At 40.5% G+C, this 20313-nt stretch overlaps 1 protein-coding gene across 2 annotated transcripts in view; it reads left to right on the top strand.

Moving 5' to 3' along the window:
* Positions 1–20313, top strand: part of LOC133462599 (leucine-rich repeat and fibronectin type-III domain-containing protein 2-like) — a 219478-nt gene that overhangs the window by 162879 nt on the left and 36286 nt on the right. Inside the window, exon 4 of one of the 2 annotated variants that reach the window (XM_061743921.1) lies at positions 12907–12960. The exons of the other annotated variant lie outside the window; for it this stretch is intronic. The gene's annotated coding sequence lies outside the window, so the exon portion shown is untranslated. The remainder of the gene's footprint in view (positions 1–12906; positions 12961–20313) is intronic. 2 annotated transcript variants of the gene reach the window in all.

Genomic DNA, 20313 nt, shown 5'->3' with positions numbered 1-20313 from the left:
ATTCAAAGTGAAAGGCCTTGTTTTTTTGGAGTTCCATTCCCCTGTTAGGTTTCAGTTTTATTTATAGTGTGGTGGTGAAAGTGGGTAGAGCATTGTGCTCGGGAACACCTCAAAAGCTTTGTTTTGAAATTCCCCTTTCATATTTGCAGTTTTCAGAAAATATCTAAAGCTCTCCACTAAAGCTTTTTAATTCTCAGCCTCTAAAGGAATTAGAAACTTGAACTGAAACTGAACTGAAATGAAGAAGTAGACTTAGTGTTAATGTACCTAAAACAAAACTGCACCACATTTCGAAGGGAAAGGCACGAATCATCATGATCTGATGAAAAATAGTCATTACAATCAATTTATACAGTGCAGATTAAGGCTATCAATATTTTCGCTTTCTGCTTTATTTGGGGTTTTAAATCAAGTGGCATTTCTCGCTTTGCACATCGATTATGTCTCGCCGGATTGCCAAAGCTAAAGAGGGAAACAGCAGACTTTTTTGAGATAATATGGCAGAGCTGATGTGGAGTAGAACAGGTAATTGCTTAGAAAAAGGTCAAAGACTGGAAGGAGTGTATTCAAAAAAAGAGCCTTTAGTAGTGAGGACAAGAGATGATAGTGATACCAAAATCAATACTGCTCATTAGTATTGACACATAGCTATACTCTTTAAGAAAACAAAAAAAACTTAATTAAAGCAAAACATGAAAACATGGGAAGGTTTCAATATTTATGAAACATCAAAGTTTGAATTTTGAATTCATATTTCTGCCATTTTCTCTGTAATTATAATTTTTTACTAACTCAAAAAGTACAAGAGACAGTTTCAAACCATCACCCCTTCACATAAAAAAAAAAAATAATAATAATTAAAGCTGCAAGCAGCGATGAACGGGCCCTCGCACTCACGGCCACCACCCCCATAAGCATATCAGAAATGACACCACCCACGACTCTTTATGTCAAACCATTCAAAAGTTATAGCAGAAAATCGGGACAACCAATCAGAAGAAGGGGCAGGGCTAATTTTCACCAATTATGGTCAAGGACTCAATACCGAGTCCCATGACACCACCCACGACTCTTTATGTCAAACCTTTCAAAAGTTATGGCAGATAAAAGTATTCTAGGGGGCGCTGTTGAGCCGTTAGGCCACGCCCATTAATGCAAACCATGAAATATCAAATTTATCGCCAGGCCTGGCTTGCATGCAAAATTTGGTGACTTTTGGAGAACTATCAAATATGGACCAATCAGATGAAGGGGGGCACGCTTTTTGGCGTCTAGCGTCGCCACGGTAACACTTTTGAAAGAGAAAAGTAATGCACGTAGTCGCAAGATGAAGACGCACATTTTGATGTATAACACACCTGGGTGCACGTTACGGTTCGGGCCGTATTCATTGCCGAAAGAATGGCATAAATTGCGCCAAAATTACACAATAATTTCAAAATGGCCGACTTCCTGTTCGGTTTTGGCCATGGCGCCAAGAGACTTTTCTTTAAGTTGCGACATGATACAGGTGTGTACCGATTTTCGTGCATGTACGTCAAACTGTATTGTGGGGCTTGAGGCACAAAGTTTTCCGGGGGGCGCTGTTGAGCCATTTTGCAGCGCCCATTAATGCAAACCATGAAATATCAAATTTATCGCCAGGCCTGGCTTGCATGCAAAATTTGGTGACTTTTGGAGAACTATCAAATATGGACCAATCAGATGAAGGGGGGCACGCTTTTTGGCGTCTAGCGTCGCCACGGTAACACTTTTGAAAGAGAAAAGTAATGCGCCTAGTCGCAAGATGAAGACGCACATTTTGATGTATAACACATCTGGGTGCACGTTACGGTTCGGGCCGTATTAATTCTCGAAGGAATGGCTCATATTGCTCCAAAATTACGCGATTAATTCAGAATGTTCAAAATGGCCGACTTCCTGTTCGGTTTCGGCCATGGCGCCAAGAGACTTTTCTTTAAGTTGCAACATGATACAGGTGTGTACCGATTTTCGTTCATGTACGTCAAACCGTATTATGGGGCTTGAGACGCAAAGTTTTTTCTGTCTGAACCAACCAGATGAAGGGTGGGCGCGCTTTTTGGCGTCTAGCGTCGCCACGGTAACGCTTTTGAAAGAGAAAAGTAATGCGTGTTGTCGCAGGATGGAGGCGCACATTTTGATGTATAACACACCTGGGTGAACGTTACGGTTCGGGCCGTATTAACTGCCGAAGGAATGGCATAAATTGCGCCAAAGTGACACGATTAATTCAAAATGGCTGACTTCCTGTTCAGTTCCGGCCATGTCGCCAAGAGACTTTTCTTTAAGTTGTGCCATGATACAGGTGTGTAGCGATTTTCGTGCATGTACGTCAAACCGTATTGTGGGGCTTGAGGCACAAAGTTTTCTAGGGGGCGCTGTTGAGCCATTTTGCCACGGCCATTAATGTAACCCATTAAATATCAAATTTTTCGCCAGGCCTGTCTTGCATGCAAAATTTGGTGACTTTTTGGGCACGTTTAGGGGGGCAAAAAGGCCTTCCTTTCGTCAGAAGAAAAAAGAAAAAAAATTCCTACAGATACAATAGGGCCTTCGCACTGAAGGTGCTCGGGCCCTAATAATAATAATAATATATATATATATATATATATATATATATATATATATATATATATATATATATATATATATATATATATATATATATACATATATATATATATAAATCAAATAAATATATATTAATAAAATAAATATATTAAAAATGCATATATATATATGCCTTATGTTTTTACCAACATGGTATTAACCATTAATATATATGCAGACAAAAAGAAATAGAATACATATGAATTGGAAACATAATAGAAATAGAGGAAGGAACGTTACATGTTTATATAAGCAAATGACATCAGCACTGAAAGTTGAGGCTGCAGCAGTCTTCATTTACACAGTCTTGTATTTGTCTGTATTTCATCATGTGACCCTCAGACACAAAATAACTTTCCGGCACTTTGCTGTATTAAGATTAAATTTGACAAAGTTTGACCAATAAAAAGATGTGCATGGGTCAAACATACACTGTAGGCTACTGTTGAACATGACCCAAACAGAAAGAGATAACGCCAGCATGTGCGACTCCCCGTCTCTCTGGTCTGCTGCCTGGTTTGTTTGTTGCCTCTTTACTGTTTTTAATTGGGTGGTAGGATGTGTCTGCTCTTCTGGTTTATAATTGCAAAGCCCTGTTACACATTGGTCATTACCATGAGTCAATTTTGGAGTAGTCCTCTTAAGGACCAAGCCTCAAACTCATAGCCTACTACGCCTTACTACGCCTTACTACACCGCTCAGCTATCAGCGAACAAAGCGTTCAAGGAAACAGGGAAAGCGAGGTGGTGTTCTGGTGAGGGTTAAGGCTCTCCGTAGGTCATCTGAAGGATATCTTCAATCCTCTGGGAGTTATTTCTCTTCCTTACTTTGGATCCAACCTGTTGTTTGTGGAGCAGCGGTGGACCAGGATTACCTGCCACCTTTCCGTTAGCAATCTCCGTCCCCTGAGTCAGGCCTCATCTAAAGTCATGGTGTCATGAGGATGAGGTGATTGTCCGCTCTATTATTAATGCTAGATCTCTAGCAAACAAAACATTTATTCTTAATTACTTTTTTACCTCATGAGAATTGGATTTTATGTTTCTAGTGGAGACGGGGCTTCGGGCTGGTGAGTTTACCCCGTTCTCAGAACTTCTTCCTCCAGACTGTGGATTCTTCAGCTCCCTTGGGGTTGCAGGCAGAGGTGGAGGAATTATATCGTATTCCCATCTTGCTTTTCATCTCAGCACCTTCCAGCTAAAGGTTTTTCCAGCTTCGAAGTTCAGCTTGTCGAGATAAAATGTATATACCCCAGTTCTCTTTGTGGTGATCTACTGGCCGTCCAAATTTAATAAGGACTTTCTTCAGGACTTTGCAGACTGTCAGAGTTCTTTTACAAACAAAGTCTGACCACGGGTTAAAAAATTGGAGGAAGGAACTGATAGATAAGATAAGATTATCCTTTATTTTCTCCCTCAGTGGGGAAACTTACTTTGTTGGCAGCAGTACACTTAGCACAAACATGCAGGGGAGGGGTAAAAAGAGACTAAAAAGTACAAATAAAAAATATATATAAAATATGTATAATTACAGAAATATGAGCAGTATATACAGTAGATTGAAAGAAAAGAAACAGTGTAAAAAAAGCAGGTAGAGTGTGTGTGAGGTAGACTGACAGATATTGCACATATGATATTGCACCTCTTATGTTATTGCACAAGTTATTGTCCGTTGGCTACTGAGAGCAGGCCTGGTTGTAAAGTCTGATGGCATGATCTGATAAAAAATTCAACAGAAGCGTTTATTGTACAGAATAACATGAGCTCATGAGTCTGTACCAACTAGTGATGAAACCCTGACTGTCCTCAGATGCAATAAAAAGACGACCACCGCATGGCTAACATGTTAACATTTAAACTATAGGTGGAGAGGGCAGGGGTTAGGGCAGGGGTCGGCAACCCAAAATATTAACTATTGTTCATATTTTCATAACATGTTATGCTGAAAGAGCCATATTTGACCGAAAAAACAAAAAACAAATATGTCTGGAGTCGCAAAAAATTATGTCTTGTATAAGCCTTAGAATGAAGGCAATACATGCTGTATGTATCTATATTAGATATACTGTATTAGCCTACTATAAAAATGACCAAGTTGGCTACAAATACATAAGAGTTCACATACCTGCATAAAAGCGCAGTTTGCTCAATATCGATCACATCACACGACTCAACACAATAATTGAGTATGGTGGCGCTTGATTTGCTGATCGGTGATGTTGCTGCCATTTTAATGGCCTTTTCCTTCACTGTCTTATCGGAGAGAGTCTGTATTATCTTGGTTTGGTTTTTGAAGTCTGCAAATAGTTCTGCAATGAATGCAAATGATTCGGTCCAAGAAACGTTGAATCCTCTTTTCTCCAAAGTTATTTTTCTCTTTTTCCCTTTGGAAACAATCCCTTTGGCCGGTTTGTTTACAACAACCACCTGCCTGGCCCCGCCCTGCTGGTAGAAACATGTCACAGGCTCTGACGCAAATCTTCGTTAACAGAAATGCTTAAATTTTGTATTTATTCTACACATTTTTACAGCATTGGAAAACCTTAAGAATGTTTGTGTTATGTTTGTCCTCCTACAGAAACCATGTTAAAACAAAAAATATATTTCCCTCCCCATCTATTTCAATTTTCAAACATTTTTGAAAAAGCTCCAGGAGCCACTAGGGCGGCGCTAAAGAGCCGCATGTGGCTCTAGAGCCGCGGGTTGCCGAGCCCCGGGTTAGGGTTTGCTACTGCCATGGTTGGCTGGTCCTAGAGGCTTGTCTCTTGTCTCTTCATCCAATCCAGTGCCGCCACGTCACGTCTTCTTGGCCCAATCCGGCACTGGCTTTTCCTGAAAGAGAAAAAACTACAACCTTCCATCTTGGTCTCTCACATGTCCTTTGTTTCCAAACATGTGGTCCACCAAGCACAACTAGAGAAAAACGTATTGGATACATTTATGATATAAAATGAACATGGTGGGTTCACTAATGAGTGTGGAAAAAATAGGAATTATAATCAGACATGAATATAATATTTGACATGAAATATAAAATCTACTGAGCAACAACACAATAACAAACCAAAGACAATGACAAGTTAGAAGATGACATGAACATTTAACATTTTTCACCCAACGTGCAATCATTTTAGATCTTGATTAAGTTGAGAAACATCTGCTGCAAGTTTGAAATACAGGAAAACACAGAACAGCCACACAAACCTTTGGAATTTGAAAGAGAGAGAAAGACAAGTGAAAAAACCGGAACAGGCAGAGACAAAAACAGCAACCATCCCAGGTCTCTACAACTGATTCAAGACCAATGCAATTATTTTCCCCCAAAACTGTGGGGTGAGCATATAAGTGAGTGAGCAGGTGTGTGTGTGTGTGTGTGTGTGTGTGTGTGTGTGTGTGTGTGTGTGTGTGCGAGGTGAAAACAAGGCTTTACCTGAATTGAGTTCACTCTTTAATGCTTTCCCCTGGCTCTGTGCTTCTGTGAGCCTCCGCCGCCTGATCAAGGCACAGACAGCCTCGCATTTCTCGGCTGCTTATACCGACTATGAGCTTTCCCCCTTTGGAGTTCCACCAGCATGGAGATGTTAATCAGCTCCTGGATGTTGTAAACTCAGTTTGTACGGATATCTTGGACGTTGTTGTTCCTTTTTAAGACTAATTGGCAGTACTGGAGTTGAGGGGGGATGAGGGGGGATGGCATCCCCCCCTGAAATAAAAATGGTCCAAATCATCCCCCCTGTAAAACTGCCATCCCCCCTTTCCATCCCTTATGTCATTTCATCAATGAATGTGGTTTTACTGCTATTTCAACATTTAGAGTCATCACCAGAAAAATAACTTATTTGACCATTTTCACCTGTTTCAAGTACATTTTCACTTGAAATAAGTAGAAAAATCTGCCAGTGGGACAAGATTTATCTTTATTTATTTTTCTACTTATTTTAATTGAAAATCTACTTGAAACAGGTTAAAATTTTTGTTTTTTCCAGTGATGAGTCTTTTTTTAAGTGTAATGAGATTTTTTTACTAAAATGAGACATTTTAAACTAGAAATAAGACAAATATTCTTGTTAAGATTGTGAGTTTTTGCAGTGATCCATTTTACTTATCCTGTGAAGGACAGAGTCATATTGATAAGTTCAGAAAAGTGTTTTTTATTGTTGTGTTTTGATGTATTTGATGTAAGCCCAGTGGATATTTAAAGCTTACAGAAGGCTGCATTTAACTGCTGCTATGTCATTCCTGCAGTATTTCTGCAGGTGTTTTGGTCACTGCTATTATTTGTAATATATTATATTATTTGTAATCAGAACAAATTATCTGTCCCCATATGATAAAATCCACCATCCCCCCTGATCTTTTTTTACAACTCGAGTACTGCTAATTGCTGTGAACCAGCTGCAGAGCCAGGACTCAATGAACAAACTGGCACGCCACAAATTCAAAGAATTCCAAGACCCAGTTTATTTCTACATTTGCGTCCACAAATATCAGTCAACCTCATATTCTTTTTAATTCTCTGAACTCTCTCTTGTACCCTTATGATTCTCTCCTGCCTTACTCTGTCTGTTTCTCTTTGTGAAAGTTTTTTATTGATAAAGTGAATGCTGTGAGGCTTCTACCCTCACCTTGCACCCCTGATGCTATTTGGCCTGTATCTCCTGCCATCTTGGATCATTTTGACCCTGTGCTGTCGGCCCCTGGGTAGTTAGCTTTCTTAACACCTTTTTTCTCATGGGTTGCGTCCCAACAAACATGTTGTTGTGCAGCCGCTCCTTAAAAAGAACAACTTGGATCCTAATGTTCTATAAAACTTTAGGCCAATCTGCAAGTAAAGTTGCTTTCGTCAACGAAAATTATGACTAAATATCATCGTCAACTAACCTTTATCACCTGAGGAAAACGAGACGAGAATTAAGGAAAATAGTGGTCATGTGACGATAACGATAATTAAATATATAATGCAATATTGTAGAGGAATAAAAACCAGACTAAAATGTAGATTACAAAATAAAAACTCTGCTAAAATGTGTCTTCATTTTCGTTGACATAAACGAGACAAAATGTTCTACCAAAGATCCTTAATGTCCATGTTTTCAGTAGTTTCTCTGGTTTAATGTCCATGTTTTCAGTAGTTTCTCTGGTTTAATGTCCATGTTTTCAGTAGTTTCCTCTGGTTTAATGTCCATGTTTTCAGTAGTTTCCTCTGGTTTAATGTCCATGTTTTCAGTAGTTTCCTCTGGTTTAATGTCCATGTTTTCAGTAGTTTCTCTGGTTTAATGTCCATGTTTTCAGTAGTTTCTCTGGTTTAGTTCTGCTGGGTGACGTTAGTCCTCAATCCCAGTCGCTGCAGCGGGGAATCAGATCCAGAAGATGCAGCTGCAGAGTTAGAGGCTGATGCCGTTAACGCAGAGCTCTAGTTAACGTCAGTTAAAAACAAAGGCTGGAGAAGAAGAAGAACCATCTTTGGATCCACTTTCCTACATAGAGGTGGAAAAGAAAACCAAATGTGTCGTCGAAAAAGAAAAAGACGGGGAGAAATGCGGAAAAATAAATATGCTGTAAACTCAAACTAGAGTCTTCTGTATCTGGAATGAATGTATTCTTGAGTCTATGAGATAACAACAATATAATAATAAGATAACCTTGTTTGAATTGTAAAATGGGTTTGGCTAAATACAATCTTTGACTAAAACAAGACTAAAATGGTCCTGGACAATTCTGACTAAAATAAGACTAAAATGCTCAGACTTTTAGTTGACTGAAACTTGACACGACTAAAAGGAGAATGAACGTGACTAAAACTAATAAAAACTAAAATGATAGCTTGATCCAAAGACTAGACTAAAATTAAAATTGAAACAGGCTGACAGAAACAAGCATATCTCCAAACTGCCTTTTCTTTGTAAAATCTTGGAGATGAAGGCTTACAGCCTGTCCTAACTGCATGCGAGCGTCCGACTGTCGCGTCGCACTGCGTGGCATCGGACGCGCTCTGTCCACACTGAACGCGTTATCGGCCCCCACGTTCTACCACGTTCTTTTGATTGACAGCTGAGACTCGCCTTTTAAAAGGCTGATTTATGGTTCCGCGTTACACCAACACAGACCTTACGGCGTAGGGTACGCGGCGCACTCACCGAACGGTGCGCGTCGCCGCGTACCCTACGCCGTAGGCTACGCCGTCGATTTTACGCAGAACCATAAATCAGCCTTTATTCACCCGCCCGTGCGCTCCTGAAAGACACTCCTAAAATAACTCCTAAAAGAGTAAAGGGACAAGTAAAAGATGGGTGATTACTTGTAATCTTCCTACGTTTGTACTGTCTAAACAGAAAACAAGCTTATTATTCGGTGGAATAAGTGGGGAAAAAAACGAACAATTCGCATCGCGCCGCGTCGCTCGCAACCAGTATAGACAGTGCAATAAAAAAATAAAGCAATGGAATTATTTTTGACGCTGACGCTCGCTCGCGTCGCATGCAGTGTGGACACGGTGTTACAGGTCAGAACGAGGAACTCCAGATTTATGGCACCATATTTATTAAGCAATATATAGCATAATTATATCATAAATTGCAGTTTTTCCCCCTAAGAATTCCAAGACCCAGTTTATTTCTACATTTGCGTCCACAAATATCAGTCAACCTCATATTCTTTTTAATTCTCTGAACTCTCTCTTGTACCCTTATGATTCTCTCCTGCCTTACTCTGTCTGTTTCTCTTTGTGAAAGTTTTTTATTGATAAAGTGAATGCTGTGAGGCTTCTACCCTCACCTTGCACCCCTGATGCTATTTGGCCTGACCTCCTGCCATCTTAGATCATTTAGACCCTGTGCTGTCGGCCCCTGGGTAGTTAGCTTTCTTAACACCTTTTTTCTCACGGGTTGCGTCCCAACAAACATGTTGTTGTGCAGCCGCTCCTTAAAAAGAACAACTTGGATCCTAATGTTCTATAAAACTTTAGGCCAATCTGCAAGTAAAGTTGCTTTCGTCAACGAAAATTATGACTAAATATCATCGTCAACTAACCTTTATCACCTGAGGAAAACGAGACGAGAATTAAGGAAAATAGTGGTCATGTGACGATAACGATAATTAAATATATAATGCAATATTGTAGAGGAATAAAAACCAGACTAAAATGTAGATTACAAAATAAAAACGTGCAGTGTGGACACGGTGTTACAGGTCAGAACGAGGAACTCCAGATTTATGGCACCATATTTATTAAGCAATATATAGCATAATTATATCATAAATTGCAGTTTTTCCCCCCTTTCCCCCTAATTACAACTGAATGAAATCAAATGTTGAGCTGTAATGAGTGAATATGTCGGTGATTCAGGTGATATTACAAAGCCCAGACCAATCAGAGACATGAGCTCTGGTGTGCTGCTCCAGTGGTCTCTACATGTGCAGAAGAGATCAGCTGATCACTATGAATTAGCTGCTGCCTTTTGTTGAATGAGCTTTAACTGGATGGGAATCTTTCTTTTTTTTCAGGCCAGGTGCCTGACAATGAAAGAGACAACAGCATCTGCTCTGTGATTTTTACCGTGCACAAAACGCAGTCAAGTGCATCTTACATGAAAGGGAATGTTCAATATCTTTAAATCGCTGCTTGCTTTAATCCATCAATTCTTTGTGTTCCTTTATTATTATCCTTTATTATTTCTGAATCTTAATTAAACAGAAACCTTATCAGACTTTGAAAGCACAGAACACATTGAGTAGAAGAACAAAGGTTAATCCTGTTGTTGAAGCCAGAATATGGGCTGACTCAATCACATGCTGATTATTCTTTTTTTTTTATCTCAATCTTCTCTTGAAGCTCGTATTCAAACTAATTTTAAATATTTTATATTCTATTCGAGAGGGAAGCCGCACAAAAACAAAAATCTGGGTGACATATGATGCATCCTGCAGGTGTTAAAGAGCTTAGACATGGAGGATGAAGGGATGTCATTCCTCACCCCCGTCATCCTCCCCATGCTGCATACCTGTCTCTCTGACATATTTCTATCTGATGACCCGTAAGCAGTTTTACAAGCATGCAGACACATTCAACAGTATATGATGGCTCCTATTCTAAAGCTGCTTGTGTCTCATTCAGAAAGATTAAGCTCTTTAACACCTGCAATATGCATTATATAACAGCCCTTCATATGGACTATCCTCTGCATTTGTTTGCATTTGTTTGCATGTGTTAACGTGATGCAAATGGCCACTTATCACCCAGGATCACATCCATCATCCTCAGCCTGTGGAGTGGTCTGGATTAAATTTACATTTATTTACACTTCATGGTGGTTTATTTATTTTTTGTATCCTTCCTGCAGTGGCAAATGGCTAGAGTTTACTGATTTAGAGCTTTTCATGTTTGGTCATATATTGATAACATTTTTATTTCCACGTGCAAAAACTCTGGGTTGACATTTCTGCCTTTCTCTTTGAGTGGTTCAGACGGATAAATTACATCTTTACACAGGATAATTTTGAAATTACTTAGAAACAAATTGCCCTCATTGTGAGATTAGTGCCATCCCATAAACCATGAGCCATATGCATGAATAAAACTCAAAATGTTCTTGCTACTCTTCAGCTAATGGACACAACTTATAAAATGCTTGTGTATCTCAATGTAGTGTAACGGTGTTTCAGCAGTGTGTGTGTATATACATACATACACATACACACTACTGAGAGACTATCACACCACATTGATGTCTGGTGATGAGGCTCATTACAGTCCTGCCAGAGCTAAACTAAAACAGGCATCAGAAGCCCCTTTCACACAGAGATTCCGCAATATTGGTGTAAAGAAGTCCTGCCAATACGCCGCCTTTGTTGGTTCACACAGAACCATACAACGCCGGCATAACGCCGCTCCCGTCTGTAAATTCACACAGCATGCCGGCGTTCCGCAATCAGAGGCGTGACGACAGCGTCAGCGTCTAGTGGCATGCCGGCATGCCGGCTGTGTCATTCACACAGACCCCGTTTCGGCTCTGTGACTACCTCCGCTGCCGGCTTATTGGTGGGGCCACTTGGCCCCCCCATTCCGCCTCCGTGACTTTCACACAGAACAGCGAGGCGGCTTAAAGGCGCAACGTTCCCGCCTCGAACTGGCTGTGTGAAAGGGGCTAGAGAAGCCAAAAGAAAAGAAGCATGGGTGTAATAAACAATGATGACCAACATCACTTTAACTCTTTAACGCCTTAACCCTTGTACTGTCTTTGGTTCAAAATGACCGATTTCTCCTGTCCTTCTTTCCTCCTGCTCTCTCCTTCCTTCCTTCCTTCCTTCCTTCCTTCCTTCCTTCCTTCCTTCCTTCCTTCCTTCCTTCCTTCCTTCCTTCCTTCCTTCCTTCCTTCCTTCCTTCCTTCCTTCCTTCCTTCCTTCCTTCCTTCCTTCCTTCCTTCCTTCCTTCTTTTTTCCCTTCCTTCCTTCTTTCCTCCTGCTCTCTCCTTCCTTCTTCCCTTCCTCTTTTCTCCCTTCCTTTCTTCTTCCTTCCTTCCATCCTTCCTTCTTTTTTTCCTTCCTTCCTTCCTTCCTTCCTTCCTTCCTTCCTTCCTTCCTTCCTTCCTTCCTTCCTTCCTTCCTTCCTTCCTTCCTTCCTTCCTTCCTTCCTTCCTTCCTTCCTTCCTTCCTTTCTCCCTTCCTTCCTTCTTCCCTTCCTCTTTTCTTTCTTCCTTCCTTCCTTCCTCCTGCTCTCTCCTTCCTTCCTTCCTTCCTTCCTTCTTTTTTCCCTTCCTTCTTTCATCCTGCTCTCTCCTCCCTTCTTCCCTTCCTCTTTTCTCCCATCCTTCCTTCTTTTCTCCCTTCTTCTTTCCCTTCCGTCCTTCCTTCTTTTTTTCCTTCCTTCCTTCCTTCCTTCCTTCCTTCCTTCCTTCCTTCCTTCCTTCCTTCCTTCCTTCCTTCCTTCCTTCCTTCCTTCCTTCCTTCCTTCCTTCCTTTCTTCCTTTCTTCCTTCCTCCTGCTCTCTCCTTCCTTCCTTCCTTCCTTCCTTCCTTTTTTCCCTTCCTTCCTTCCTTCTTTCCTCCTGTTCTCTCCTTCCTTCCTTCCTTCCTTCCTTCCTTCCTTCCTTCCTTCCTTCCTTCCTTCCTTCCTTCCTTCCTTCCTTCCTTCCTTCCTTCCTTCCTTCCTTCCTTCCTTCCTTCCTTCCTTCCTTATTTTCTCCCTTCCTTCCTTCTTTCTTTCCTTCTTTTCTCCCTTCCTTCCTTCTTTATTTCCTTCTTTCCTCCCTTCTTCTCTTCCTCCTTCCTTGACCTGAAGACAGCACAAGGGTTAAGAAGGCAAAGCAGCAGCTCCAACGCCTGAGGATCCTCAGTAAGAATAACATGGTGGAAAAGCCTCTATCGCTGCACCATAGAGAGGGTGCTGACCTACTGCAGTTCTTTTATTTTTCCCAACTTTATTTATGAACATTTTTAACCAGACACAGAGTGTGTGTGTGTGTGTGCGTGCGCGTGTGCATGTGTGTGCGTGTGCATGTGTGTGTGTGCGTGTGCATGTGCGTGTGTGTAAACAAACAACTTTTAAGAGAGAAGGATATCTGCATCCTCCAAAATGGCCAGAACAAGGCAACTACAACCACACGTACACGGATGAAACAGAAGAAAAAAACGATAAATAAATGGGTATAATAGTAATGATCTAAAAAAAAGAAAGAACCCAGAGTTGCTAATAAGGAAGATTCAGAGAACGTTAAGAAGACAGAGGAGATGGTTTTTGACCCAGAGGAGTGGGTGACCACAGGCCCGTGGTCATACAAAATGAAGCCATCTCACAGATTGCCTCGTTTAAATATCTGGGTGTATTTATTGATAGCTCGCTTACTTGGAGTATGCATGTTGACACGCTCTGTAGCAGACTCCAACAGCGCCTGCACTTCTTGTGGGTGATTGAGAGTTCATGGTGTAGAACAAAAATGTATGTTGATTTTTTACCATGCTGTTTGTGAGAGTCTTATCAGATATCGCATCGCCACTTGGTACGGTAATTTGTCTGTACAATTAAGGTCCAGGTTAGTTGGTCTCATGCAGCGGGCATGGAAGATAACAGGTGTACAGGAACACCCACACCTACAGTCCACCTATGAGCAGGCTGCTCTAAGGCTGGCCAACAAGATCATATCCGATCCTCCCCACGTGTTACACAGTGAGTTCCAGTTACTGCCATCAGGGAGGAGGTTTAGGGCCCCACGCTGGAGGCTAAATAGATTTAAAAACTCTTTTATCCCGTCCTCAATAAGGCTACTTAAAAGCAGCAAATGCAATATAGAGGAGGGTTATCTTTGAACTGTGTTATTGAAATGGTATCATCTAGTACACACACTCTGTAGTCTATGTCTATGTAAATATGGTGTATGTTCTTGTCCTTGAGAAGTCCCTGTGCGTTGTTGTTGTTGATTCTTGTTGTCTGTGTTTCTATGGGCGCAGCATGGGTTAAAGCCCAACCTGAATCTCCCACATGTGGGACAATAAAGTGTATCTTAATCTTAGATTCTACTTGTTGTATAAAAGGATCCTAAGTTGTATGAAATGTTTGCACTGACCCACTGAGTAAAAACCTGAGCTTTTCAAGCTTCAAATTGTATAACGCGTCACAAACCCAGCCGACATTCGAAGGGGAACAGACGGGCTTCCAAACCACTAGGATAAGCCTTTGAAAAAGAAGAGTGGTGAATGATAGGGCCAACTTCAACAACATAGGCAGGTCTAGAATATGGGAGATGCTGAAGATTGCAGACAGAGAGTTAGGAGAGATTGTAAAGCCATATCCTCTGGCCAGTGTCAAAAATGAGTGACCAATGATCCCAGTTTTGGGCAGGACCAGAACATATGAGCATGGGTGATGGGAATTGATAAGATTTTTCCATTTCCGATTCCATTTTCGATTCTGTTTTAGCAATTTGATTCTTTATCGATTCTAATGAATGCATGAGAAGGGATTCATTTAACGTTAGTAGTTAGTAATAGCAGGTTTTACAATAAGGCAAATGGCGCTAACATGATAGGCAGTGTTAGTTTGTTAGTTACCTGCAGTATTAACAGCAGAGGACTGGCTAACGTTGAGAAGATTCACTCTGGACTCGGAACAGATCAAACACGCAACATTCATTAAAAGTTATTGCATGCTGTGTGTATGCAAATGCTTTTGCGTATTGCTAGTGTTTCCTCTTTGGAAACACTAGCAACACGCTAGTGTTTGCTTTGTTGAAATGTCCACATTGCAAGTATTGCAAGTCGCCCTGTTGTCATCCTTTTTGATAAAATGTAACCAAACTTTTGAGCGATTATGCTGCTTTGTCGCCATGTTTTCCTGCTGGGCGCAATACGTCATTCGCGCTCGCTGGAATTGATAAGGGAATCGTTTGCAAAAAAGGCAAAGGATTCCAAGGAATTGAAACACTGGGAACCGGTTCTCAACAAGAACGCTTTGTCGATTCCCATCCCTAGTTGCGGGGGACAAATTTCATCTGCTCCTAGTGTCAAAAAGAAAAGTCCTATAAAAATAGGTTAAAACAGAAGGTCTGGAAAAGCCTAAATGTTTTAAGAACTGCTTCCAAATCTTTATGGGCACATACACAATTTGTAATCCGGCAGGCAACAGCTTGGAGATGAAAGCTGTGAACAGAGAATTGAATGCAGTAAAAAAAGGGAGGCGTTGTTTTCCAATTGTACCCAGGCAGGCAGAGACACCTGATCTGCATTCATCCAAAAACAGAAATTCTTGCACATTGGCAGCCCAGTAATAATGCCTGAACACTGGGAGGGTAAAACCTCCTCTTTCTTTGAGAGATTGCAGGATCGACTTACATATTCTTCCCGTTTTACCGTTCCATATGAATGACAATATCATCTTATCTAACCTATGAAAAACGGATTTAGTTGGGAGAACAGGGAGACGTTGAAACAGATATAAGAACCTGCAGAGAATAAACATCTTAACGTGGGTCGCCAGCTGCACCTCGGCGGACAGGAAAGCACTCCAGCGAGTTATCTCTACCGCCCAGAAAGTAATGGGCTGCCCTGTCCCCTCCCTAATAGACATTTACAGCTGCCGGAGCCTCAGGAGGACTCATAACATCCTGAAGGACCTGTCTCACCCTGGGCACAGACTCAAAACTATTTCTGTCCTCAAGCCCTCAACTCTGCCCAGTTCTGACATTACACACTTTAAAATGATACAATAACGTATTGAAGGCAAAAAGGATTATTGCTCTTAACTGGAAGAAAACGGATGCACCTACAATCGGTGCATGGATCAAGGTTATGGCACAATGTATGTCAATGGAGAAAATAACATACATTAAAAAACAAACTCGGGATGTACGAAGAAATGTGGAAACCGTTTAATCAATTCATTAAAAACAGAGATATAGGGGTGCTTCTACGGGAGGAAAATGCAGGGCAGGAACCTCGGAAGTGGCAGGGTCTTGGAGGGCGACAGCAAAAGTGTAATTTTTGTTTATGTGTAAGTTTTGTTTATGTATATCTTTAATTTGCTAGAGGTTAGGAATGGGCGATATTTTACTGTTCACGATATACCGTCAAAGTTCAATAAGGACATTGTGATGGATCAGAGGCTGTCAATCATTCATTTCAACAGCAGGAGTTTATATGCAAATTTTGATCACATATTGGAATACTTGGAAGGATTTTCTACATCCTTTGATATCATTGCGGTGTCAGAAACCTGGATTAATGAAGAAAAGGGAATGAACTTCATCTTAAGTGGGTATGAATTTGTGTGTAAAAATAGAAAAAAAAAGACTGGTGGAGGAGTTTCTCTTTTTATTAAAGAGAGCATTAATTTTGTCATATTGGAAAATGTGTCAAAAGCTATTGACAATGTAATGGAATGCATAACTGTAGAATTATCTATGTGTAAAGGGAGAAATACTGTAATATCCTGTCTGTATAGAGCCCCGGATTCAAAGTTAGAATTATTCAGTGATAGTGTGACAGAACTACTCTCTCTGACAAAGCATAAAAATGTTTTCATATGCGGAGACTTTAATATCGATATCTTAAACCCAAACAACAACGCTGGGACAGATGACTTTCTAAATAGTATGTATGCGGCAGGTATGCATCCCTTAATTACAATGGCCAGCAGAATTACCAAACATAGTGCCACACTAATTGACAATATATTTACAAATGTCTTAGAAGCAGATCCAGTGAGTGGACTATTGATATGCGATATCTCTGATCATCTACCAGTCTTTGCAATGTGTGAGTGGAATCATATTGTAAAGAGCGAGACGAAAAAAAGAAAGTTAGTTAGGATAAGAAATGAAAAGAATATGAACGCATTGGAGAGTCAGCTGTTGACACAGACATGGAGACATGTGCTCTCTGAAACAGAAACAAACAAAGCGTATGATGAATTCCTGAAGACTCTCACAGGACTGTACCATAAACATTGCTCTGCAAGGGAGATAACAGACAAAACAAAAAAGAAAGCCACACCGTGGCTTACGAAATCACTTGTAAATGCATGTAGGAAAAAAAACCTTTTATATAAACAATTTCTCAGAGACAGAACAGAAATAGCTGAATCCAAATATAAAAAATATAGAAATAAGATAAATAGTGCACTAAGAAAGCAAAAAAAGGATTACTATGAAAAACTACTATCAGATAAAAGAATCATAACAAGAAACTCTGGAGTATAGTGAATTCAATATCAGGTCGGAAACCAAAGGTCACACTCCCAGACCACCTTATTATAAATAATGAGACGGTGTCTGACGGGAACTTGATTGTGGATCAATTCAATAAATTCTTTGTAAATGTTGGCCCACAGCTGGCCAAGTACATCCCTGAATCACCATTGCGCTGGGACCATTTTGACTCTGATAAGAATACAATCACTAAAAATTCATGTCTGTTACTTGAACCAGTCACTGAAGCAGAAGTTGTAAATGCCCTCACACAGTGCAAATGTAAATCTTCAGTAGATGTAGACGAAATTGACATGAGACTGTTGAAGGCGGTACAAAAAGGAATTATAACACCACTCACGCACATATGTAACTTATCCTTCAAAACCGGTGTATTTCCAGACAAGATGAAAATAGCAAAGGTATTACCATTGTATAAAAGTGGTGATATAAATATGACTACAAACTATCGCCCGGTCTCCTTATTGCCGCAGTGTTCAAAGATTTTAGAAAAACTCTATAATAGCAGATTGGAAAAGTTCATGACTGAACACAACATCCTGTGTGATAGCCAATACGGGTTCAGAAAGCAACATTCGACAGCACTTGCCCTCACAGAGTCCTTAGAACTGATTAAAGATGCGCTTGACCACAAATTATATATAGTAGGCATCTTTATTGACCTCAAAAAAGCTTTTGACACTATAAATCACGATATTTTGATTGAAAAATTATATGATTACGGTATCAGAGATACAGCTTTAAGATGGATCAAAAGCTATCTATCTGGTAGAGTCCAATATGTCCAGATGGGAACAAATACGTCTACATGCCTGGATGTCGTCTGTGGGGTCCCACAGGGGTCAGTCTTAGGCCCTAAGCTATTTACTCTATATATCAATGACATAATCAAAACATCTGATGTATTAAAACTTATTTTATTTGCTGATGATACAAATATTTTCTGCTCAGGAAACGACTTGAATATACTGGAAAAAGCGATTAACAGAGAAATGACAAAACTAAATACATGGTTTAATATAAATAAATTATCACTAAATCTGGCAAAGACCAAATTCATGTTATTTGGGAGAAATAATGTAAAGAAAAGCATAAACTTGCAAGTTAATGGATACAATATAGAAAGAGTGAGGGAACATAAGGTTCTGGGTATATTAGTGGATGACCTCTTGACATGGCGACCACATGTAAAAATAATTCAAAATAAGATGGCAAGGAGTGTGTCTATTCTGTGGAAATTGCAGAAATCTCTCAATTTAAACTCGCTTAAGACCATATATTCGGCACTAATAGTCCCACATATGAGGTACTGTGTAGAAAATTGGGGTTTCACTTACAAGGGCATTACAGAACCAATATTTAAATTGCAAAAAAAAGCGCTTCGCATCATTCATTCTGTCCCAGCCAGGGCACATACGAACGAACTGTTCATAAAGGCGAAATATCTAAAACTGAGAGAGATACTTCATTTTCAGATGCTACAAACAATTTACAAAGCAACACAGGCGGCATTGCCAGTAAATGTTCAGAAATTGTTCACTCTTAGTCAAGGTCCTCACAGCATGCGCAGCTTGCTGCAGTTTCAACAGAAAAAGATAAGGACAACGATGGGAAGCCATAGTTTGTCAGTAGCTGGTGTGAAAATGTGGAATAGCCTAAACAATGAATTAAAGTTAGCAAGAAATGTAACTGTTTTCAAACATGGGTTAAAGAAACTGTTATTGAAGGATTATCAAACCTAGGTACACGAAGGCAATGTCTGGCTATGTGTACAAAACAATGGCAATGTGGGAAATTCAGCACGGGAGCACCTAGCATGGAAACAAAACATGGAGACTAAACAAAGTCACTATAAAATGTGTGTGTGTGACATTGAGCTCTATCACAGCACAGCAGATATCACGACCAAGCAGAACATAAAATCAAGAATGGAGATTCTGAACTGGTCAGTAAATGCTATTGACAAGATTTTTTCTACACGGCGTGCTGGGACAAGGGAACCGGCCTGTCCAGATGGGACATTCTTGGCGGGATACACCATGGACAGCTGGAATAAGTGGAAAGTAGTGTGTCTTGGGGTGTTGGATATAGAAGACGTGGAAGACGTCTATATATTCACGGGCATGACGGTGGGCCTAGTGATCCTAGGGCTTGGCGGGGTCTGGATGCTACAAAAGTTGAGAAAAGTGAGAGCTGATCAGGCAAAGCTGCTCTCTGGCCTCGCTGACATCCAGGAGAGACTGACCAGTGTATGGTCGGAGGTGTCCAAAGCTCGGGAGGAGATGAAGTCAGTACGAGCGGAGGGGGCAAAGGCGGCTAGAGAGCCAGAGGACGGCGACTAATCAAAATCTGCATTGACACACGCACCTCCATTGCAAAGTGGATTGCATGCAAAAAGAGGCTTGGACATTAAAATAACTGAACAGTGGACACAGTAGTAAATCACAGGAACGGTGATCAGGATGAGTGGACTGGACACGTGTACAAACATACATGCTATCTGGACTGTGAAGGATGAAATTAGACAAATTGCTATGTGGTAAACTATGTATCTTACTGAATTCTGTTGTTGATGTGATCATGAATCTTACATAGAACGGGGCGGGACTTTGATAAGCGTCAGCTTCTCCCGTACCCTTTTCGTCATGTGCTGAGTATGCAATGTATAATGTTCTGGAGATGAAATGTGTCTATATAAACATGCCGAAATAAACGAAAAAAAAAAGAATTTGTCATATCACGGTAAATACGATAAATTCCCGTTGATGACGTTTTTGTGTAAAGCCGGATTTATGGTTCTGTGTTAAATTGACGCACAACGTACGTGAAGGAAGGAAGGAAGGAAGGAAGGAAGGAAGGAAGGAAGGAAGGAAGGAAGGAAGGAAGGAAGGAAGGAAGGAAGGAAGGAAGGAAGGAAGGAAGGAAGGAAGGAAGGAAGGAAGGAAGGAAGGAAGGAAGGAAGGAAGGAAGGGAAAAATTCCCGTTAA

The sequence above is a fragment of the Cololabis saira genome, chromosome 16 (assembly GCF_033807715.1).
Source record: "Cololabis saira isolate AMF1-May2022 chromosome 16, fColSai1.1, whole genome shotgun sequence".
Classification (NCBI taxonomy): Eukaryota; Metazoa; Chordata; class Actinopteri; order Beloniformes; family Belonidae; genus Cololabis; species Cololabis saira.
The sequence above is the reverse complement of the archived record's forward strand: the minus strand, read 5'-3'. Positions and strand labels throughout refer to the sequence as shown.